This window comes from Tasmannia lanceolata, unplaced genomic scaffold, assembly GCF_043159265.1.
Source record: "Tasmannia lanceolata isolate RefF3 unplaced genomic scaffold, GAP_Taslan_0.1 ptg000003l, whole genome shotgun sequence".
In the NCBI taxonomy this organism is placed as follows: Eukaryota; Viridiplantae; Streptophyta; class Magnoliopsida; order Canellales; family Winteraceae; genus Tasmannia; species Tasmannia lanceolata.
Genome location: NW_027518680.1, coordinates 32,039,063 through 32,060,409, shown reverse-complemented (window position 1 = coordinate 32,060,409; position 21,347 = coordinate 32,039,063). Strand labels below are relative to the sequence as shown.

The window sequence follows — 21,347 nt, the reverse complement described above, 5'->3', positions numbered from 1 at the left end:
ACCGGATTCATCACTCGCATCCACTAGTACACTCATCCGCTATAGCCTCTACGTCACTGAATCTAAACAAACCCCCGCTATAATTTGACCGCAAATGAAATGTCAGAACGAATTCCGTTTATCGAATCAAACGACACTATCACCCCGCCATAATAAAGACCGGACGTCTTCGAATTCACCATCCGGAAGAAAATAAAAAGATCCGAACCGAAACCTAGGAGGCGACGCACTAAACGTGCGTTTCAGTTCGCATCGATATTTCAGAACCGAAAGATTTTTCGAAAAAAGTGGTAGATAGCCGAAAAAAGTGACAGGGGTGCAACACGAGGACTTCCCAGGAGGTCACCCATCCTAGTACTACTCTCGCCCAAGCACGCTTAACTTCGGAGTTCTGATGGGATCCAGTGCATTTGTGCTGGTATGATCGCACCCAGCATGCCTATCCATTGTCAAAGTAATAAAGAGTTTCCACTCGCATTGTCGTACGAAGTCCGTTTAAATGAAAGTGCGAAAAAATCCTGCTAGATAACATCGGATGGACGATCCGAGCATGTCGGGAAGCCGGATGACCGCCAGGGCTGTCATCGCGCGATGAATCTTCCCGATTACCCCCGAATCAATATAAGAATCGCCACGATCTGACGGGCGGATCAAAAGTTATCGTCGGAACGATATTTGTGCACCAAGGGTAGCTCACGGCCAGTAAACACCTTCCGACCGGATTCATGACTCGCATCCACTAGTACACTCATCCGCTATAGCCTGTACGCCACTGAATCTAAACAAACCCCCGCTATAATTTGACCGCAAATGAAATGTCAGAACGAATTCCGTTTATCGAATCAAACGACACTATCACCTCGCCATAATAAAGACCGGACGTCTTCGAATTCACCATCCGGAAGAAAATAAAAAGATCCGAACCAAAACCTAGGAGGCGACGCACTAAACGTGCGTTTCAGTTCGCTTCAATATTCCACAACCGAAAGATTGTTCGAAAAAAGTGGTAGATAGCCGAAAAAAGTGACAGGGGTGCAACACGAGGACTTCCCAGGAGGTCACCCATCCTAGTACTACTCTCGCCCAAGCACGCTTAACTTCGGAGTTCTGATGGGATCCAGTGCATTTGTGCTGGTATGATCGCACCCAGCATGCCTATCCATTGTCAAAGTAATAAAGAGTTTCCACTCGCATTGTCGTACGAAGTCCGTTTAAATGAAAGTGCGAAAAAATCCTGCTAGATAACATCGGATGGACGATCCGAGCATGTCGGGAAGCCGGATGACCGCCAGGGCTATCATCGCGCGATGAATCTTCCCGATTACCCCCGAATCAATATAAGAATCGCCACGATCTGACGGGCGGATCAAAAGTTATCGTCGGAACGATATTTGTGCACCAAGGGTAGCTCACGGCCAGTAAACACCTTCCGACCGGATTCATGACTCGCATCCACTAGTACACTCATCCGCTATAGCCTGTACGTCACTGAATCTAAACAAACCCCCGCTATAATTTGACCGCAAATGAAATGTCAGAACGAATTCCGTTTATCGAATCAAACGACACTATCACCCCGCCGTAATAAAGACCGGAGGTATTTGAATTCACCATCCGGAAGAAAATAAAAAGATCCGAACCGAAACGTAGGAGGCGTCGCAATAAACGTGCGTTTCAGTTCGCATCGATGTTCCAGAACCGAAAGATTGTTCGAAAAAAGTGGTAGATAGCCGAAAAAAGTGACAGGGGTGCAACACGAGGACTTCCCAGGAGGTCACCCATCCTAGTACTACTCTCGCCCAAGCACGCTTAACTTCGGAGTTCTGATGGGATCCAGTGCATTTGTGCTGGTATGATCGCACCCAGCATGCCTCTCCATTGTCAAAGTAATAAAGAGTTTCCACTCGCATTGTCGTACGAAGTCCGTTTAAATGAAAGTGCGAAAAAATCCTGCTAGATGACACCGGATGAACGATCCGAGCATGTCGGAAAGCCGGATGACGCCAGGGCTGTCATCGCGCGATGAATCTTCCCGAGTACCCCCGAATCAATATAAGAATCGCCACGATCTGACGGGCGGATCAAAAGTTATCGTCGGAACGATATTTGTGCACCAAGGGTAGCTCACGGCCAGTAAACACCTTCCGACCGGATTCATGACTCGCATCCACTAGTACACTCATCCGCTATAGCCTGTACGTCACTGAATCTGAACAAACCCCCGCTATAATTTGACCGCAAATGAAATGTCAGAACGAATTCCGTTTATCGAATCAAACGACAGTATCACCCCGCCATAATAAAGACCGGACGTCTTTGAATTCACCATCCGGAAGAAAATAAAAAGATCCGAACCGAAACGTAGGAGGCGACGCACTAAACGTGCGTTTCAGTTCGCATCGATGTTCCAGAACCGAAAGATTGTTCGAAAAAAGTGGTAGATAGCCGAAAAAAGTGACAGGGGTGCAACACGAGGACTTCCCAGGAGGTCACCCATCCTAGTACTACTCTCGCCCAAGCACGCTTAACTTCGGAGTTCTGATGGGATCCAGTGCATTTGTGCTGGTATGATCGCAACCAGCATGCCTCTCCATTGTCAAAGTAATAAAGAGTTTCCACTCGCATTGTCGTACGAAGTCCGTTTAAATGAAAGTGCGAAAAAATCCTGCTAGATGACACCGGATGGACGATCCGAGCATGTCGGAAAGCCGGATGACCGCCAGGGCTGTCATCGCGCGATTAATCTTCCCGAGTACCCCCGAATCAATATAAGAATCGCCACGATCTGACGGGCGGATCAAAAGTTATCGTCGGAACGATATTTGTGCACCAAGGGTAGCTCACGGCCAGTAAACACCTTCCGACCGGATTCATGACTTTCATCTACTAGTACACTCATCCGCTATAGCTTGTACGTCACTGAATCTAAACAAACCCCCGCTATAATTTGACCGCAAATGAAATGTCAGAACGAATTCCGTTTATCGAATCAAACGACACTATCACCCCGCCATAATAAAGACCGGACGTATTTGAATTCACTATCCGGCAGAAAATAAAAAGATCCCAACCGAAACGTAGGAGGCGTCGCACTAAACGTGCGTTTCAGTTCGCATCGATGTTCCAGAACCGAAAGATTGTTCGAAAAAAGTGGTAGATAGCCGAAAAAAGTGACAGGGGTGCAACACGAGGACTTCCCAGGAGGTCACCCATCCTAGTACTACTCTCGCCCAAGCACGCTTAACTTCGTAGTTCTGATGGGATCCAGTGCATTTGTGCTGGTATGATCGCACCCAGCATGCCTCTCCATTGTCAAAGTAATAAAGAATTTCCACTCGCATTGTCGTACGAAGTCCGTTTAAATGAAAGTGCGAAAAAATCCTGCTAGATGACACCGGATGGACGATCCGAGCATGTCGGGAAGCCGGATGACCGCCAGAGCTGTCATCGCGCGATGAATCTTCCTGATTACCCCCGAATCAATATAAGAATCGCCACGATCTGACGGGCGGATCAAAAGTTATCGTCGGAACGATATTTGTGCACCAAGGGTAGCTCACGGCCAGTAAACACCTTCCGACCGGATTCATCACTCGCATCCACTAGTACACTCATCCGCTATAGCCTGTACGTCACTGAATCTAAACAAACCCCCGCTATAATTTGACCGCAAATGAAATGTCAGAACGAATTCCGTTTATCGAATCAAACGACACTATCACCCCGCCATAATAAAGACCGGACGTCTTCGAATTCACCATCCGGAAGAAAATAAAAAGATCCGAACCGAAACCTAGGAGGCGACGCACTAAACGTGCGTTTCAGTTCGCATCGATATTTCAGAACCGAAAGATTTTTCGAAAAAAGTGGTAGATAGCCGAAAAAAGTGACAGGGGTGCAACACGAGGACTTCCCAGGAGGTCACCCATCCTAGTACTACTCTCGCCCAAGCACGCTTAACTTCGGAGTTCTGATGGGATCCAGTGCATTTGTGCTGGTATGATCGCACCCAGCATGCCTATCCATTGTCAAAGTAATAAAGAGTTTCCACTCGCATTGTCGTACGAAGTCCGTTTAAATGAAAGTGCGAAAAAATCCTGCTAGATAACATCGGATGGACGATCCGAGCATGTCGGGAAGCCGGATGACCGCCAGGGCTGTCATCGCGCGATGAATCTTCCCGATTACCCCCGAATCAATATAAGAATCGCCACGATCTGACGGGCGGATCAAAAGTTATCGTCGGAACGATATTTGTGCACCAAGGGTAGCTCACGGCCAGTAAACACCTTCCGACCGGATTCATGACTCGCATCCACTAGTACACTCATCCGCTATAGCCTGTACGCCACTGAATCTAAACAGACCCCCGCTATAATTTGACCGCAAATGAAATGTCAGAACGAATTCCGTTTATCGAATCAAACGACACTATCACCTCGCCATAATAAAGACCGGACGTCTTCGAATTCACCATCCGGAAGAAAATAAAAAGATCCGAACCAAAACCTAGGAGGCGACGCACTAAACGTGCGTTTCAGTTCGCTTCAATATTCCATAACCGAAAGATTGTTCGAAAAAAGTGGTAGATAGCCGAAAAAAGTGACAGGGGTGCAACACGAGGACTTCCCAGGAGGTCACCCATCCTAGTACTACTCTCGCCCAAGCACGCTTAACTTCGGAGTTCTGATGGGATCCAGTGCATTTGTGCTGGTATGATCGCACCCAGCATGCCTATCCATTGTCAAAGTAATAAAGAGTTTCCACTCGCATTGTCGTACGAAGTCCGTTTAAATGAAAGTGCGAAAAAATCCTGCTAGATAACATCGGATGGACGATCCGAGCATGTCGGGAAGCCGGATGACCGCCAGGGCTATCATCGCGCGATGAATCTTCCCGATTACCCCCGAATCAATATAAGAATCGTCACGATCTGACGGGCGGATCAAAAGTTATCGTCGGAACGATATTTGTGCACCAAGGGTAGCTCACGGCCAGTAAACACCTTCCGACCGGATTAATGACTCGCATCTACTAGTACACTCATCCGCTATAGCCTGTACGTCACTGAATCTAAACAAACCCCCGCTATAATTTGACCGCAAATGAAATGTAAGAACGAATTCCGTTTATCGAATCAAACGACACTATCACCCCGCCGTAATAAAGACCGGAGGTATTTGAATTCACCATCCGGAAGAAAATAAAAAGATCCGAACCGAAACGTAGGAGGCGTCGCAATAAACGTGCGTTTCAGTTCGCATCGATGTTCCAGAACCGAAAGATTGTTCGAAAAAAGTGGTAGATAGCCGAAAAAAGTGACAAGGGTGCAACACGAGGACTTCCCAGGAGGTCACCCATCCTAGTACTACTCTCGCCCAAGCACGCTTAACTTCAGAGTTCTGATGGGATCCAGTGCATTTGTGCTGGTATGATCGCACCCAGCATGCCTCTCCATTGTCAAAGTAATAAAGAGTTTCCACTCGCATTGTCGTACGAAGTCCGTTTAAATGAAAGTGCGAAAAAATCCTGCTAGATGACACCGGATGGACGATCCGAGCATGTCGGAAAGCCGGATGACGCCAGGGCTGTCATCGCGCGATGAATCTTCCCGAGTACCCCCGAATCAATATAAGAATCGCCACGATCTGACGGGCGGATCAAAAGTTATCGTCGGAACGATATTTGTGCACCAAGGGTAGCTCACGGCCAGTAAACACCTTCCGACCGGATTCATGACTCGCATCCACTAGTACACTCATCCGCTATAGCCTGTACGTCACTGAATCTGAACAAACCCCCGCTATAATTTGACCGCAAATGAAATGTCAGAACGAATTCCGTTTATCGAATCAAACGACAGTATCACCCCGCCATAATAAAGACCGGACGTCTTTGAATTCACCATCCGGAAGAAAATAAAAAGATCCGAACCGAAACGTAGGAGGCGACGCAATAAACGTGCGTTTCAGTTCGCATCGATGTTCCAGAACCGAAAGATTGTTCGAAAAAAGTGGTAGATAGCCGAAAAAAGTGACAGGGGTGCAACACGAGGACTTCCCAGGAGGTCACCCATCCTAGTACTACTCTCGCCCAAGCACGCTTAACTTCGGAGTTCTGATGGGATCCAGTGCATTTGTGCTGGTATGATCGCACCCAGCATGCCTCTCCATTGTCAAAGTAATAAAGAGTTTCCACTCGCATTGTCGTACGAAGTCCGTTTAAATGAAAGTGCGAAAAAATCCTGCTAGATGACACCGGATGGACGATCCGAGCATGTCGGAAAGCCGGATGACCGCCAGGGCTGTCATCGCGCGATTAATCTTCCCGAGTACCCCCGAATCAATATAAGAATCGCCACGATCTGACGGGCGGATCAAAAGTTATCGTCGGAACGATATTTGTGCACCAAGGGTAGCTCACGGCCAGTAAACACCTTCCGACCGGATTCATGACTTTCATCCACTAGTACACTCATCCGCTATAGCTTGTACGTCACTGAAATCTAAACAAACCCCCGCTATAATTTGATCGCAAATGAAATGTCAGAACGAATTCCGTTTATCGAATCAAACGACACTATCACCCCGCCATAATAAAGACCGGACGTATTTGAATTCACTATCCGGCAGAAAATAAAAAGATCCCAACCGAAACGTAGGAGGCGACGCACTAAACGTGCGTTTCAGTTCGCATCGATGTTCCAGAACCGAAAGATTGTTCGAAAAAAGTGGTAGATAGCCGAAAAAAGTGACAGGGGTGCAACACGAGAACTTCCCAGGGGGTCACCCATCCTAGTACTACTCTCGCCCAAGCACGCTTAACTTCGGAGTTCTGATGGGATCCAGTGCATTTGTGCTGGTATGATCGCACCCAGCATGCCTCTCCATTGTCAAAGTAATAAAGAGTTTCCACTCGCATTGTCGTACGAAGTCCGTTTAAATGAAAGTGCGAAAAAATCCTGCTAGATGACACCGGATGGACGATCCGAGCATGTCGGAAAGCCGGATGACCGCCAAGGCTGTCATCGCGCGATGAATCTTCCCGAGTACCCCCGAATCAATATAAGAATCGCCACGATCTGACGGGCGGATCAAAAGTTATCGTCGGAACGATATTTGTGCACCAAGGGTAGCTCACGGCCAGTAAACACCTTCCGACCGGATTCATGACTCGCATCCACTAGTACACTCATCCGCTATAGCCTGTACGTCACTGAATCTGAACAAACCCCCGCTATACTTTGACCGCAAATGAAATGTCAGAACGAATTCCGTTTATCGAATCAAACGACAGTATCACCCCGCCATAATAAAGACCGGACGTCTTTGAATTCACCATCCGGAAGAAAATAAAAAGATCCGAACCGAAACGTAGGAGGCGACGCACTAAACGTGCGTTTCAGTTCGCATCGATGTTCCAGAACCGAAAGATTGTTCGAAAAAAGTGGTAGATAGCCGAAAAAAGTGACAGGGGTGCAACACGAGGACTTCCCAGGAGGTCACCCATCCTAGTACTACTCTCGCCCAAGCACGCTTAACTTCGGAGTTCTGATGGGATCCAGTGCATTTGTGCTGGTATGATCGCACCCAGCATGCCTCTCCATTGTCAAAGTAATAAAGAGTTTCCACTCGCATTGTCGTACGAAGTCCGTTTAAATGAAAGTGCGAAAAAATCCTGCTAGATGACACCGGATGGACGATCCGAGCATGTCGGAAAGCCGGATGACCACCAAGGCTGTCATCGCGCGATGAATCTTCCCGAGTACCCCCGAATCAATATAAGAATCGCCACGATCTGACGGGCGGATCAAAAGTTATCGTCGGAACGATATTTGTGCACCAAGGGTAGCTCACGGCCAGTAAACACCTTCCGACCGGATTCATGACTTTCATCCACTAGTACACTCATCCGCTATAGCTTGTACGTCACTGAATCTAAACAAACCCCCGCTATAATTTGACCGCAAATGAAATGTCAGAACGAATTCCGTTTATCGAATCAAACGACACTATCACCCCGCCATAATAAAGACCGGACGTATTTGAATTCACTATCCGGCAGAAAATAAAAAGATCCCAACCGAAACGTAGGAGGCGTCGCCCTAAACGTGCGTTTCAGTTCGCATCGATGTTCCAGAACCGAAAGATTGTTCGAAAAAAGTGGTAGATAGCCGAAAAAAGTGACAGGGGTGCAACACGAGGACTTCCCAGGAGGTCACCCATCCTAGTACTACTCTCGCCCAAGCACGCTTAACTTCGGAGTTCTGATGGGATCCAGTGCATTTGTGCTGGTATGATCGCACCCAGCATGCCTCTCCATTGTCAAAGTAATAAAGAGTTTCCACTCGCATTGTCGTACGAAGTCCGTTTAAATGAAAGTGCGAAAAAATCCTGCTAGATGACACCGGATGGACGATCCGAGCATGTCGGGAAGCCGGATGACCGCCAAGGCTGTCATCGCGCGATGAATCTTCCTGATTACCCCCGAATCAATATAAGAATCGCCACGATCTGACGGGCGGATCAAAAGTTATCGTCGGAACGATATTTGTGCACCAAGGGTAGCTCACGGCCAGTAAACACCTTCCGACCGGATTCATGACTCGCATCCACTAGTACACTCATCCGCTATAGCCTGTACGTCACTGAATCTAAACAAACCCCCGCTATAATTTGACCGCAAATGAAATGTCAGAACGAATTCCGTTTATCGAATCAAACGACACTATCACTCCGCCATAATAAAGACCGGACGTCTTCGAATTCACCATCCGGAAGAAAATAAAAAGATCCGAACCGAAACCTAGGAGGCGACGCACTAAACGTGCGTTTCAGTTCGCATCGATATTTCAGAACCGAAAGATTTTTCGAAAAAAGTGGTAGATAGCCCAAAAAAGTGACAGGGGTGCAACACGAGGACTTCCCAGGAGGTCACCCATCCTAGTACTACTCTCGCCCAAGCACGCTTAACTTCGGAGTTCTGATGGGATCCAGTGCATTTGTGCTGGTATGATCGCACCCAGCATGCCTATCCATTGTCAAAATAAAGAGTTTCCACTCGCATTGTCGTACGAAGTCCGTTTAAATGAAAGTGCGAAAAAATCCTGCTAGATAACATCGGATGGACGATCCGAGCATGTCGGGAAGCCGGATGACCGCCAGGGCTGTCATCGCGCGATGAATCTTCCCGATTACCCCCGAATCAATATAAGAATCGCCACGATCTGACGGGCGGATCAAAAGTTATCGTCGGAACGATATTTGTGCACCAAGGGTAGCTCACGGTCAGTAAACACCTTCCGACCGGATTCATGACTCGCATCCACTAGTACACTCATCCGCTATAGCCTGTACGCCACTGAATCTAAACAAACCCCCGCTATAATTTGACCGCAAATGAAATGTCAGAACGAATTCCGTTTATCGAATCAAACGACACTATCACCTCGCCATAATAAAGACCGGACGTCTTCGAATTCACCATCCGGAAGAAAATAAAAAGATCCGAACCAAAACCTAGGAGGCGACGCACTAAACGTGCGTTTCAGTTCGCTTCAATATTCCAGAACCGAAAGATTGTTCGAAAAAAGTGGTAGATAGCCGAAAAAAGTGACAGAGGTGCAACACGAGGACTTCCCAGGAGGTCACCCATCCTAGTACTACTCTCGCCCAAGCACGCTTAACTTCGGAGTTCTGATGGGATCCAGTGCATTTGTGCTGGTATGATCGCACCCAGCATGCCTATCCATTGTCAAAATAAAGAGTTTCCACTCGCATTGTCGTACGAAGTCCGTTTAAATGAAAGTGCGAAAAAATCCTGCTAGATAACATCGGATGGACGATCCGAGCATGTCGGGAAGCCGGATGACCGCCAGGGCTGTCATCGCGCGATGAATCTTCCCGATTACCCCCGAATCAATATAAGAATCGCCACGATCTGACGGGCGGATCAAAAGTTATCGTCGGAACGATATTTGTGCACCAAGGGTAGCTCACGGTCAGTAAACACCTTCCGACCGGATTCATGACTCGCATCCACTAGTACACTCATCCGCTATAGCCTGTACGCCACTGAATCTAAACAAACCCCCGCTATAATTTGACCGCAAATGAAATGTCAGAACGAATTCCGTTTATCGAATCAAACGACACTATCACCTCGCCATAATAAAGACCGGACGTCTTCGAATTCACCATCCGGAAGAAAATAAAAAGATCCGAACCAAAACCTAGGAGGCGACGCACTAAACGTGCGTTTCAGTTCGCTTCAATATTCCAGAACCGAAAGATTGTTCGAAAAAAGTGGTAGATAGCCGAAAAAAGTGACAGAGGTGCAACACGAGGACTTCCCAGGAGGTCACCCATCCTAGTACTACTCTCGCCCAAGCACGCTTAACTTCGGAGTTCTGATGGGATCCAGTGCATTTGTGCTGGTATGATCGCACCCAGCATGCCTATCCATTGTCAAAATAAAGAGTTTCCACTCGCATTGTCGTACGAAGTCCGTTTAAATGAAAGTGCGAAAAAATCCTGCTAGATAACATCGGATGGACGATCCGAGCATGTCGGGAAGCCGGATGACCGCCAGGGCTGTCATCGCGCGATGAATCTTCCCGATTACCCCCGAATCAATATAAGAATCGCCACGATCTGACGGGCGGATCAAAAGTTATCGTCGGAACGATATTTGTGCACCAAGGGTAGCTCACGGTCAGTAAACACCTTCCGACCGGATTCATGACTCGCATCCACTAGTACACTCATCCGCTATAGCCTGTACGCCACTGAATCTAAACAAACCCCCGCTATAATTTGACCGCAAATGAAATGTCAGAACGAATTCCGTTTATCGAATCAAACGACACTATCACCTCGCCATAATAAAGACCGGACGTCTTCGAATTCACCATCCGGAAGAAAATAAAAAGATCCGAACCAAAACCTAGGAGGCGACGCACTAAACGTGCGTTTCAGTTCGCTTCAATATTCCAGAACCGAAAGATTGTTCGAAAAAAGTGGTAGATAGCCGAAAAAAGTGACAGAGGTGCAACACGAGGACTTCCCAGGAGGTCACCCATCCTAGTACTACTCTCGCCCAAGCACGCTTAACTTCGGAGTTCTGATGGGATCCAGTGCATTTGTGCTGGTATGATCGCACCCAGCATGCCTATCCATTGTCAAAATAAAGAGTTTCCACTCGCATTGTCGTACGAAGTCCGTTTAAATGAAAGTGCGAAAAAATCCTGCTAGATGACATCGGATGGACGATCCGAGCATGTCGGGAAGCCGGATGACCGCCAGGGCTGTCATCGCGCGATGAATCTTCCCGATTACCCCCGAATCAATATAAGAATCGCCACGATCTGACGGGCGGATCAAAAGTTATCGTCGGAACGATATTTGTGCACCAAGGGTAGCTCACGGTCAGTAAACACCTTCCGACCGGATTCATGACTCGCATCCACTAGTACACTCATCCGCTATAGCCTGTACGCCACTGAATCTAAACAAACCCCCGCTATAATTTGACCGCAAATGAAATGTCAGAACGAATTCCGTTTATCGAATCAAACGACACTATCACCTCGCCATAATAAAGACCGGACGTCTTCGAATTCACCATCCGGAAGAAAATAAAAAGATCCGAACCAAAACCTAGGAGGCGACGCACTAAACGTGCGTTTCAGTTCGCTTCAATATTCCAGAACCGAAAGATTGTTCGAAAAAAGTGGTAGATAGCCCAAAAAAGTGACAGAGGTGCAACACGAGGACTTCCCAGGAGGTCACCCATCCTAGTACTACTCTCGCCCAAGCACGCTTAACTTCGGAGTTCTGATGGGATCCAGTGCATTTGTGCTGGTATGATCGCACCCAGCATGCCTATCCATTGTCAAAATAAAGAGTTTCCACTCGCATTGTCGTACGAAGTCCGTTTAAATGAAAGTGCGAAAAAATCCTGCTAGATAACATCGGATGGACGATCCGAGCATGTCGGGAAGCCGGATGACCGCCAGGGCTGTCATCGCGCGATGAATCTTCCCGATTACCCCCGAATCAATATAAGAATCGCCACGATCTGACGGGCGGATCAAAAGTTATCGTCGGAACGATATTTGTGCACCAAGGGTAGCTCACGGTCAGTAAACACCTTCCGACCGGATTCATGACTCGCATCCACTAGTACACTCATCCGCTATAGCCTGTACGCCACTGAATCTAAACAAACCCCCGCTATAATTTGACCGCAAATGAAATGTCAGAACGAATTCCGTTTATCGAATCAAACGACACTATCACCTCGCCATAATAAAGACCGGACGTCTTCGAATTCACCATCCGGAAGAAAATAAAAAGATCCGAACCAAAACCTAGGAGGCGACGCACTAAACGTGCGTTTCAGTTCGCTTCAATATTCCAGAACCGAAAGATTGTTCGAAAAAAGTGGTAGATAGCCGAAAAAAGTGACAGAGGTGCAACACGAGGACTTCCCAGGAGGTCACCCATCCTAGTACTACTCTCGCCCAAGCACGCTTAACTTCGGAGTTCTGATGGGATCCAGTGCATTTGTGCTGGTATGATCGCACCCAGCATGCCTATCCATTGTCAAAATAAAGAGTTTCCACTCGCATTGTCGTACGAAGTCCGTTTAAATGAAAGTGCGAAAAAATCCTGCTAGATAACATCGGATGGACGATCCGAGCATGTCGGGAAGCCGGATGACCGCCAGGGCTGTCATCGCGCGATGAATCTTCCCGATTACCCCCGAATCAATATAAGAATCGCCACGATCTGACGGGCGGATCAAAAGTTATCGTCGGAACGATATTTGTGCACCAAGGGTAGCTCACGGTCAGTAAACACCTTCCGACCGGATTCATGACTCGCATCCACTAGTACACTCATCCGCTATAGCCTGTACGCCACTGAATCTAAACAAACCCCCGCTATAATTTGACCGCAAATGAAATGTCAGAACGAATTCCGTTTATCGAATCAAACGACACTATCACCTCGCCATAATAAAGACCGGACGTCTTCGAATTCACCATCCGGAAGAAAATAAAAAGATCCGAACCAAAACCTAGGAGGCGACGCACTAAACGTGCGTTTCAGTTCGCTTCAATATTCCAGAACCGAAAGATTGTTCGAAAAAAGTGGTAGATAGCCGAAAAAAGTGACAGAGGTGCAACACGAGGACTTCCCAGGAGGTCACCCATCCTAGTACTACTCTCGCCCAAGCACGCTTAACTTCGGAGTTCTGATGGGATCCAGTGCATTTGTGCTGGTATGATCGCACCCAGCATGCCTATCCATTGTCAAAATAAAGAGTTTCCACTCGCATTGTCGTACGAAGTCCGTTTAAATGAAAGTGCGAAAAAATCCTGCTAGATAACATCGGATGGACGATCCGAGCATGTCGGGAAGCCGGATGACCGCCAGGGCTGTCATCGCGCGATGAATCTTCCCGATTACCCCCGAATCAATATAAGAATCGCCACGATCTGACGGGCGGATCAAAAGTTATCGTCGGAACGATATTTGTGCACCAAGGGTAGCTCACGGTCAGTAAACACCTTCCGACCGGATTCATGACTCGCATCCACTAGTACACTCATCCGCTATAGCCTGTACGCCACTGAATCTAAACAAACCCCCGCTATAATTTGACCGCAAATGAAATGTCAGAACGAATTCCGTTTATCGAATCAAACGACACTATCACCTCGCCATAATAAAGACCGGACGTCTTCGAATTCACCATCCGGAAGAAAATAAAAAGATCCGAACCAAAACCTAGGAGGCGACGCACTAAACGTGCGTTTCAGTTCGCTTCAATATTCCAGAACCGAAAGATTGTTCGAAAAAAGTGGTAGATAGCCGAAAAAAGTGACAGAGGTGCAACACGAGGACTTCCCAGGAGGTCACCCATCCTAGTACTACTCTCGCCCAAGCACGCTTAACTTCGGAGTTCTGATGGGATCCAGTGCATTTGTGCTGGTATGATCGCACCCAGCATGCCTATCCATTGTCAAAATAAAGAGTTTCCACTCGCATTGTCGTACGAAGTCCGTTTAAATGAAAGTGCGAAAAAATCCTGCTAGATAACATCGGATGGACGATCCGAGCATGTCGGGAAGCCGGATGACCGCCAGGGCTGTCATCGCGCGATGAATCTTCCCGATTACCCCCGAATCAATATAAGAATCGCCACGATCTGACGGGCGGATCAAAAGTTATCGTCGGAACGATATTTGTGCACCAAGGGTAGCTCACGGTCAGTAAACACCTTCCGACCGGATTCATGACTCGCATCCACTAGTACACTCATCCGCTATAGCCTGTACGCCACTGAATCTAAACAAACCCCCGCTATAATTTGACCGCAAATGAAATGTCAGAACGAATTCCGTTTATCGAATCAAACGACACTATCACCTCGCCATAATAAAGACCGGACGTCTTCGAATTCACCATCCGGAAGAAAATAAAAAGATCCGAACCAAAACCTAGGAGGCGACGCACTAAACGTGCGTTTCAGTTCGCTTCAATATTCCAGAACCGAAAGATTGTTCGAAAAAAGTGGTAGATAGCCGAAAAAAGTGACAGAGGTGCAACACGAGGACTTCCCAGGAGGTCACCCATCCTAGTACTACTCTCGCCCAAGCACGCTTAACTTCGGAGTTCTGATGGGATCCAATGCATTTTTGGTGGTATGATCTCACCCAGCATGCCTCTCCATTGTCAAAGTAATAAAGAGTTTCGACTCGCATTGTCGTACGAAGTCCGTTTAAATGAAAGTGCGAAAAAATCCTGCTAGATGCCATCGGATGGACGATCCGAGCATGTCGGGAAGCCGGATGACCGCCAGGGCTGTCATCGCGCGATGAATCTTCCCGATTACCCCCGAATCAATATAAGAATCGCCACGATCTGACGGGCGGATCAAAAGTTATCGTCGGAACGATATTTGTGCACCAAGGGTAGCTCACGGCCAGTAAACACCTTCCGACCGGATTCATGACTCGCATCCACTAGTACACTCATCCGCTATAGCCTGTACGTCACTGAATCTAAACAAACCCCCGCTATAATTTGACCGCAAATGAAATGTCAGAACGAATTCCGTTTATCGAATCAAACGACACTATCACCCCGCCGTAATAAAGACCGGAGGTATTTGAATTCACCATCCGGAAGAAAATAAAAAGATCCGAACCGAAACGTAGGAGGCGTCACAATAAACGTGCGTTTCAGTTCGCATCGATGTTCCAGAACCGAAAGATTGTTCGAAAAAAGTGGTAGATAGCCGAAAAAAGTGACAGGGGTGCAACACGAGGACTTCCCAGGAGGTCACCCATCCTAGTACTACTCTCGCCCAAGCACGCTTAACTTCGGAGTTCTGATGGGATCCAGTGCATTTGTGCTGGTATGATCGGACCCAGCATGCCTCTCCATTGTCAAAGTAATAAAGAGTTTCCACTCGCTTTGTCGTACGAAGTCCGTTTAAATGAAAGTGCGAAAAAATCCTGCTAGATGACATCGGATGGACGATCCGAGCATGTCGGGAAGCCGGATGACCGCCAAGGCTGTCATCGCGCGATGAATCTTCCCGATTACCCCCGAATCAATATAAGAATCGCCACGATCTGACGGGCGGATCAAAAGTTATCGTCGGAACGATATTTGTGCACCAAGGGTAGCTCACGGCCAGTAAACACCTTCCGACCGGATTCATGACTCGCATCCACTAGTACACTCATCCGCTATAGCCTGTACGTCACTGAATCTAAACAAACCCCCGCTATAATTTGACCGCAAATGAAATGTCAGAACGAATTCCGTTTATCGAAACAAACGACACTATCACCCCGCCATAATAAAGACCGGACGTCTTCGAATTCACCATCCGGAAGAAAATAAAAAGATACGAACCGAAACAAAGGAGGCGACGCACTAAACGTGCGTTTCAGTTCGCATCGATATTCCAAAACCGAAAGATTGTTCGAAAAAAGTGGTAGATAGCCGAAAAAAGTGACAGGGGTGCAACACGAGGACTTCCCAGGAGGTCACCCATCCTAGTACTACTCTCGCCCAAGCACGCTTAACTTCGGATTTCTGATGGGATCCAGTGCATTTGTGCTGGTATGATCGCACCCAGCATGCCTCTCCATTGTCAAAGTAATAAAGAGTTTCCACTCGCATTGTCGTACGAAGTCCGTTTAAATGAAAGTGCGAAAAAATCCTGCTAGATGACACCGGATGGACGATCCGAGCATGTCGGGAAGCCGGATAAACGCCAGGGCTGTCATCGCGCAATGAATCTTCCCGAGTACCCCCGAATCAATATAAGAATCGCCACGATCTGACGGGCGGATCAAAAGTTATCGTCGGAACGATATTTGTGCACCAAGGGTAGCTCACGGCCAGTAAACACCTTCCGACCGGATTCATGACTCGCATCCACTAGTACACTCATCCGCTATAGCCTGTACGTCACTGAATCTAAACAAACCCCCGCTATAATTTGACCGCAAATGAAATGTCAGAACGAATTCCGTTTATCGAATCAAACGACACTATCACTCCGCCATAATAAAGACCGGACGTCTTCGAATTCACCATCCGGAAGAAAATAAAAAGATCCGAACCGAAACCTAGGAGGCGACGCACTAAACGTGCGTTTCAGTTCGCATCGATATTTCAGAACCGAAAGATTTTTCGAAAAAAGTGGTAGATAGCCCAAAAAAGTGACAGGGGTGCAACACGAGGACTTCCCAGGAGGTCACCCATCCTAGTACTACTCTCGCCCAAGCACGCTTAACTTCGGAGTTCTGATGGGATCCAGTGCATTTGTGCTGGTATGATCGCACCCAGCATGCCTATCCATTGTCAAAATAAAGAGTTTCCACTCGCATTGTCGTACGAAGTCCGTTTAAATGAAAGTGCGAAAAAATCCTGCTAGATAACATCGGATGGACGATCCGAGCATGTCGGGAAGCCGGATGACCGCCAGGGCTGTCATCGCGCGATGAATCTTCCCGATTACCCCCGAATCAATATAAGAATCGCCACGATCTGACGGGCGGATCAAAAGTTATCGTCGGAACGATATTTGTGCACCAAGGGTAGCTCACGGCCAGTAAACACCTTCCGACCGGATTCATGACTCGCATCCACTAGTACACTCATCCGCTATAGCCTGTACGCCACTGAATCTAAACAAACCCCCGCTATAATTTGACCGCAAATGAAATGTCAGAACGAATTCCGTTTATCGAATCAAACGACACTATCACCTCGCCATAATAAAGACCGGACGTCTTCGAATTCACCATCCGGAAGAAAATAAAAAGATCCGAACCAAAACCTAGGAGGCGACGCACTAAACGTGCGTTTCAGTTCGCATCGATGTTCCAGAACCGAAAGATTGTTCGAAAAAAGTGGTAGATAGCCGAAAAAAGTGACAGGGGTGCAACACGAGGACTTCCCAGGAGGTCACCCATCCTAGTACTACTCTCGCCCAAGCACGCTTAACTTCGGAGTTCTGATGGGATCCAGTGCATTTGTGCTGGTATGATCGCACCCAGCATGCCTCTCCATTGTCAAAGTAATAAAGAGTTTCCACTCGCATTGTCGTACGAAGTCCGTTTAAATGAAAGTGCGAAAAAATCCTGCTAGATGACACCGGATGGACGATCCGAGCATGTCGGAAAGCCGGATGACCACCAAGGCTGTCATCGCGCGATGAATCTTCCCGAGTACCCCCGAATCAATATAAGAATCGCCACGATCTGACGGGCGGATCAAAAGTTATCGTCGGAACGATATTTGTGCACCAAGGGTAGCTCACGGCCAGTAAACACCTTCCGACCGGATTCATGACTTTCATCCACTAGTACACTCATCCGCTATAGCTTGTACGTCACTGAATCTAAACAAACCCCCGCTATAATTTGACCGCAAATGAAATGTCAGAACGAATTCCGTTTATCGAATCAAACGACACTATCACCCCGCCATAATAAAGACCGGACGTATTTGAATTCACTATCCGGCAGAAAATAAAAAGATCCCAACCGAAACGTAGGAGGCGTCGCCCTAAACGTGCGTTTCAGTTCGCATCGATGTTCCAGAACCGAAAGATTGTTCGAAAAAAGTGGTAGATAGCCGAAAAAAGTGACAGGGGTGCAACACGAGGACTTCCCAGGAGGTCACCCATCCTAGTACTACTCTCGCCCAAGCACGCTTAACTTCGGAGTTCTGATGGGATCCAGTGCATTTGTGCTGGTATGATCGCACCCAGCATGCCTCTCCATTGTCAAAGTAATAAAGAGTTTCCACTCGCATTGTCGTACGAAGTCCGTTTAAATGAAAGTGCGAAAAAATCCTGCTAGATGACACCGGATGGACGATCCGAGCATGTCGGGAAGCCGGATGACCGCCAAGGCTGTCATCGCGCGATGAATCTTCCTGATTACCCCCGAATCAATATAAGAATCGCCACGATCTGACGGGCGGATCAAAAGTTATCGTCGGAACGATATTTGTGCACCAAGGGTAGCTCACGGCCAGTAAACACCTTCCGACCGGATTCATGACTCGCATCCACTAGTACACTCATCCGCTATAGCCTGTACGTCACTGAATCTAAACAAACCCCCGCTATAATTTGACCGCAAATGAAATGTCAGAACGAATTCCGTTTATCGAATCAAACGACACTATCACTCCGCCATAATAAAGACCGGACGTCTTCGAATTCACCATCCGGAAGAAAATAAAAAGATCCGAACCGAAACCTAGGAGGCGACGCACTAAACGTGCGTTTCAGTTCGCATCGATATTTCAGAACCGAAAGATTTTTCGAAAAAAGTGGTAGATAGCCCAAAAAAGTGACAGGGGTGCAACACGAGGACTTCCCAGGAGGTCACCCATCCTAGTACTACTCTCGCCCAAGCACGCTTAACTTCGGAGTTCTGATGGGATCCAGTGCATTTGTGCTGGTATGATCGCACCCAGCATGCCTATCCATTGTCAAAATAAAGAGTTTCCACTCGCATTGTCGTACGAAGTCCGTTTAAATGAAAGTGCGAAAAAATCCTGCTAGATAACATCGGATGGACGATCCGAGCATGTCGGGAAGCCGGATGACCGCCAGGGCTGTCATCGCGCGATGAATCTTCCCGATTACCCCCGAATCAATATAAGAATCGCCACGATCTGACGGGCGGATCAAAAGTTATCGTCGGAACGATATTTGTGCACCAAGGGTAGCTCACGGTCAGTAAACACCTTCCGACCGGATTCATGACTCGCATCCACTAGTACACTCATCCGCTATAGCCTGTACGCCACTGAATCTAAACAAACCCCCGCTATAATTTGACCGCAAATGAAATGTCAGAACGAATTCCGTTTATCGAATCAAACGACACTATCACCTCGCCATAATAAAGACCGGACGTCTTCGAATTCACCATCCGGAAGAAAATAAAAAGATCCGAACCAAAACCTAGGAGGCGACGCACTAAACGTGCGTTTCAGTTCGCTTCAATATTCCAGAACCGAAAGATTGTTCGAAAAAAGTGGTAGATAGCCGAAAAAAGTGACAGAGGTGCAACACGAGGACTTCCCAGGAGGTCACCCATCCTAGTACTACTCTCGCCCAAGCACGCTTAACTTCGGAGTTCTGATGGGATCCAGTGCATTTGTGCTGGTATGATCGCACCCAGCATGCCTATCCATTGTCAAAATAAAGAGTTTCCACTCGCATTGTCGTACGAAGTCCGTTTAAATGAAAGTGCGAAAAAATCCTGCTAGATAACATCGGATGGACGATCCGAGCATGTCGGGAAGCCGGATGACCGCCAGGGCTGTCATCGCGCGATGAATCTTCCCGATTACCCCCGAATCAATATAAGAATCGCCACGATCTGACGGGCGGATCAAAAGTTATCGTCGGAACGATATTTGTGCACCAAGGGTAGCTCACGGTCAGTAAACACCTTCCGACCGGATTCATGACTCGCATCCACTAGTACACTCATCCGCTATAGCCTGTACGCCACTGAATCTAAACAAACCCCCGCTATAATTTGACCGCAAATGAAATGTCAGAACGAATTCCGTTTATCGAATCAAACGACACTATCACCTCGCCATAATAAAGACCGGACGTCTTCGAATTCACCATCCGGAAGAAAATAAAAAGATCCGAACCAAAACCTAGGAGGCGACGCACTAAACGTGCGTTTCAGTTCGCTTCAATATTCCAGAACCGAAAGATTGTTCGAAAAAAGTGGTAGATAGCCGAAAAAAGTGACAGAGGTGCAACACGAGGACTTCCCAGGAGGTCACCCATCCTAGTACTACTCTCGCCCAAGCACGCTTAACTTCGGAGTTCTGATGGGATCCAGTGCATTTGTGCTGGTATGATCGCACCCAGCATGCCTATCCATTGTCAAAATAAAGAGTTTCCACTCGCATTGTCGTACGAAGTCCGTTTAAATGAAAGTGCGAAAAAATCCTGCTAGATAACATCGGATGGACGATCCGAGCATGTCGGGAAGCCGGATGACCGCCAGGGCTGTCATCGCGCGATGAATCTTCCCGATTACCCCCGAATCAATATAAGAATCGCCACGATCTGACGGGCGGATCAAAAGTTATCGTCGGAACGATATTTGTGCACCAAGGGTAGCTCACGGTCAGTAAACACCTTCCGACCGGATTCATGACTCGCATCCACTAGTACACTCATCCGCTATAGCCTGTACGCCACTGAATCTAAACAAACCCCCGCTATAATTTGACCGCAAATGAAATGTCAGAACGAATTCCGTTTATCGAATCAAACGACACTATCACCTCGCCATAATAAAGACCGGACGTCTTCGAATTCACCATCCGGAAGAAAATAAAAAGATCCGAACCAAAACCTAGGAGGCGACGCACTAAACGTGCGTTTCAGTTCGCTTCAATATTCCAGAACCGAAAGATTGTTCGAAAAAAGTGGTAGATAGCCGAAAAAAGTGACAGAGGTGCAACACGAGGACTTCCCAGGAGGTCACCCATCCTAGTACTACTCTCGCCCAAGCACGCTTAACTTCGGAGTTCTGATGGGATCCAATGCATTTTTGGTGGTATGATCTCACCCAGCATGCCTCTCCATTGTCAAAGTAATAAAGAGTTTCGACTCGCATTGTCGTACGAAGTCCGTTTAAATGAAAGTGCGAAAAAATCCTGCTAGATGCCATCGGATGGACGATCCGAGCATGTCGGGAAGCCGGATGACCGCCAGGGCTGTCATCGCGCGATGAATCTTCCCGATTACCCCCGAATCAA

At 47.6% G+C, this 21,347-nt stretch overlaps 30 non-coding genes across 30 annotated transcripts; all 30 read right to left on the bottom strand.

The window, feature by feature from the left end:
- Positions 1 to 313: 313 nt before the first annotated feature.
- LOC143872804 (5S ribosomal RNA) lies at positions 314 to 432 on the bottom strand. The gene has a single exon (XR_013247535.1). It is a non-coding gene; the product is annotated as a 5S ribosomal RNA (ribosomal RNA).
- Positions 433 to 1,029: 597 nt separating this feature from the next.
- On the bottom strand, positions 1,030 to 1,148 carry LOC143872803 (5S ribosomal RNA). The gene has a single exon (XR_013247534.1). It is a non-coding gene; the product is annotated as a 5S ribosomal RNA (ribosomal RNA).
- A 597-nt stretch (positions 1,149 to 1,745) lies between these two features.
- LOC143872802 (5S ribosomal RNA) lies at positions 1,746 to 1,864 on the bottom strand. The gene has a single exon (XR_013247533.1). It is a non-coding gene; the product is annotated as a 5S ribosomal RNA (ribosomal RNA).
- A 596-nt stretch (positions 1,865 to 2,460) lies between these two features.
- LOC143873429 (5S ribosomal RNA) lies at positions 2,461 to 2,579 on the bottom strand. The gene has a single exon (XR_013248137.1). It is a non-coding gene; the product is annotated as a 5S ribosomal RNA (ribosomal RNA).
- Positions 2,580 to 3,176: 597 nt separating this feature from the next.
- LOC143874453 (5S ribosomal RNA) lies at positions 3,177 to 3,295 on the bottom strand. Its single transcript, XR_013249132.1, has one exon. It is a non-coding gene; the product is annotated as a 5S ribosomal RNA (ribosomal RNA).
- A 597-nt stretch (positions 3,296 to 3,892) lies between these two features.
- On the bottom strand, positions 3,893 to 4,011 carry LOC143872799 (5S ribosomal RNA). The gene has a single exon (XR_013247531.1). It is a non-coding gene; the product is annotated as a 5S ribosomal RNA (ribosomal RNA).
- A 597-nt stretch (positions 4,012 to 4,608) lies between these two features.
- On the bottom strand, positions 4,609 to 4,727 carry LOC143872798 (5S ribosomal RNA). The gene has a single exon (XR_013247530.1). It is a non-coding gene; the product is annotated as a 5S ribosomal RNA (ribosomal RNA).
- Positions 4,728 to 5,324: 597 nt separating this feature from the next.
- LOC143873568 (5S ribosomal RNA) lies at positions 5,325 to 5,443 on the bottom strand. The gene has a single exon (XR_013248273.1). It is a non-coding gene; the product is annotated as a 5S ribosomal RNA (ribosomal RNA).
- Positions 5,444 to 6,039: 596 nt separating this feature from the next.
- Positions 6,040 to 6,158, bottom strand: LOC143872797 (5S ribosomal RNA). The gene has a single exon (XR_013247529.1). It is a non-coding gene; the product is annotated as a 5S ribosomal RNA (ribosomal RNA).
- Positions 6,159 to 6,756: 598 nt separating this feature from the next.
- Positions 6,757 to 6,875, bottom strand: LOC143872875 (5S ribosomal RNA). Its single transcript, XR_013247603.1, has one exon. It is a non-coding gene; the product is annotated as a 5S ribosomal RNA (ribosomal RNA).
- A 597-nt stretch (positions 6,876 to 7,472) lies between these two features.
- LOC143872796 (5S ribosomal RNA) lies at positions 7,473 to 7,591 on the bottom strand. The gene has a single exon (XR_013247528.1). It is a non-coding gene; the product is annotated as a 5S ribosomal RNA (ribosomal RNA).
- Positions 7,592 to 8,188: 597 nt separating this feature from the next.
- On the bottom strand, positions 8,189 to 8,307 carry LOC143872794 (5S ribosomal RNA). Its single transcript, XR_013247527.1, has one exon. It is a non-coding gene; the product is annotated as a 5S ribosomal RNA (ribosomal RNA).
- Positions 8,308 to 8,904: 597 nt separating this feature from the next.
- LOC143872792 (5S ribosomal RNA) lies at positions 8,905 to 9,023 on the bottom strand. The gene has a single exon (XR_013247525.1). It is a non-coding gene; the product is annotated as a 5S ribosomal RNA (ribosomal RNA).
- A 594-nt stretch (positions 9,024 to 9,617) lies between these two features.
- Positions 9,618 to 9,736, bottom strand: LOC143873228 (5S ribosomal RNA). Its single transcript, XR_013247948.1, has one exon. It is a non-coding gene; the product is annotated as a 5S ribosomal RNA (ribosomal RNA).
- Positions 9,737 to 10,330: 594 nt separating this feature from the next.
- LOC143873227 (5S ribosomal RNA) lies at positions 10,331 to 10,449 on the bottom strand. The gene has a single exon (XR_013247947.1). It is a non-coding gene; the product is annotated as a 5S ribosomal RNA (ribosomal RNA).
- A 594-nt stretch (positions 10,450 to 11,043) lies between these two features.
- On the bottom strand, positions 11,044 to 11,162 carry LOC143873226 (5S ribosomal RNA). The gene has a single exon (XR_013247946.1). It is a non-coding gene; the product is annotated as a 5S ribosomal RNA (ribosomal RNA).
- A 594-nt stretch (positions 11,163 to 11,756) lies between these two features.
- Positions 11,757 to 11,875, bottom strand: LOC143873224 (5S ribosomal RNA). The gene has a single exon (XR_013247944.1). It is a non-coding gene; the product is annotated as a 5S ribosomal RNA (ribosomal RNA).
- A 594-nt stretch (positions 11,876 to 12,469) lies between these two features.
- LOC143873223 (5S ribosomal RNA) lies at positions 12,470 to 12,588 on the bottom strand. Its single transcript, XR_013247943.1, has one exon. It is a non-coding gene; the product is annotated as a 5S ribosomal RNA (ribosomal RNA).
- A 594-nt stretch (positions 12,589 to 13,182) lies between these two features.
- Positions 13,183 to 13,301, bottom strand: LOC143873222 (5S ribosomal RNA). The gene has a single exon (XR_013247942.1). It is a non-coding gene; the product is annotated as a 5S ribosomal RNA (ribosomal RNA).
- Positions 13,302 to 13,895: 594 nt separating this feature from the next.
- Positions 13,896 to 14,014, bottom strand: LOC143873221 (5S ribosomal RNA). Its single transcript, XR_013247941.1, has one exon. It is a non-coding gene; the product is annotated as a 5S ribosomal RNA (ribosomal RNA).
- Positions 14,015 to 14,608: 594 nt separating this feature from the next.
- LOC143875305 (5S ribosomal RNA) lies at positions 14,609 to 14,727 on the bottom strand. The gene has a single exon (XR_013249960.1). It is a non-coding gene; the product is annotated as a 5S ribosomal RNA (ribosomal RNA).
- Positions 14,728 to 15,324: 597 nt separating this feature from the next.
- On the bottom strand, positions 15,325 to 15,443 carry LOC143874179 (5S ribosomal RNA). Its single transcript, XR_013248867.1, has one exon. It is a non-coding gene; the product is annotated as a 5S ribosomal RNA (ribosomal RNA).
- A 597-nt stretch (positions 15,444 to 16,040) lies between these two features.
- On the bottom strand, positions 16,041 to 16,159 carry LOC143873931 (5S ribosomal RNA). Its single transcript, XR_013248625.1, has one exon. It is a non-coding gene; the product is annotated as a 5S ribosomal RNA (ribosomal RNA).
- Positions 16,160 to 16,756: 597 nt separating this feature from the next.
- LOC143872791 (5S ribosomal RNA) lies at positions 16,757 to 16,875 on the bottom strand. Its single transcript, XR_013247524.1, has one exon. It is a non-coding gene; the product is annotated as a 5S ribosomal RNA (ribosomal RNA).
- Positions 16,876 to 17,469: 594 nt separating this feature from the next.
- Positions 17,470 to 17,588, bottom strand: LOC143872790 (5S ribosomal RNA). Its single transcript, XR_013247523.1, has one exon. It is a non-coding gene; the product is annotated as a 5S ribosomal RNA (ribosomal RNA).
- A 597-nt stretch (positions 17,589 to 18,185) lies between these two features.
- LOC143872789 (5S ribosomal RNA) lies at positions 18,186 to 18,304 on the bottom strand. The gene has a single exon (XR_013247522.1). It is a non-coding gene; the product is annotated as a 5S ribosomal RNA (ribosomal RNA).
- Positions 18,305 to 18,901: 597 nt separating this feature from the next.
- LOC143872788 (5S ribosomal RNA) lies at positions 18,902 to 19,020 on the bottom strand. Its single transcript, XR_013247521.1, has one exon. It is a non-coding gene; the product is annotated as a 5S ribosomal RNA (ribosomal RNA).
- A 594-nt stretch (positions 19,021 to 19,614) lies between these two features.
- LOC143873220 (5S ribosomal RNA) lies at positions 19,615 to 19,733 on the bottom strand. Its single transcript, XR_013247940.1, has one exon. It is a non-coding gene; the product is annotated as a 5S ribosomal RNA (ribosomal RNA).
- A 594-nt stretch (positions 19,734 to 20,327) lies between these two features.
- Positions 20,328 to 20,446, bottom strand: LOC143873219 (5S ribosomal RNA). Its single transcript, XR_013247939.1, has one exon. It is a non-coding gene; the product is annotated as a 5S ribosomal RNA (ribosomal RNA).
- Positions 20,447 to 21,040: 594 nt separating this feature from the next.
- On the bottom strand, positions 21,041 to 21,159 carry LOC143875304 (5S ribosomal RNA). Its single transcript, XR_013249959.1, has one exon. It is a non-coding gene; the product is annotated as a 5S ribosomal RNA (ribosomal RNA).
- Between the last annotated feature and the right edge of the window lie 188 nt (positions 21,160 to 21,347).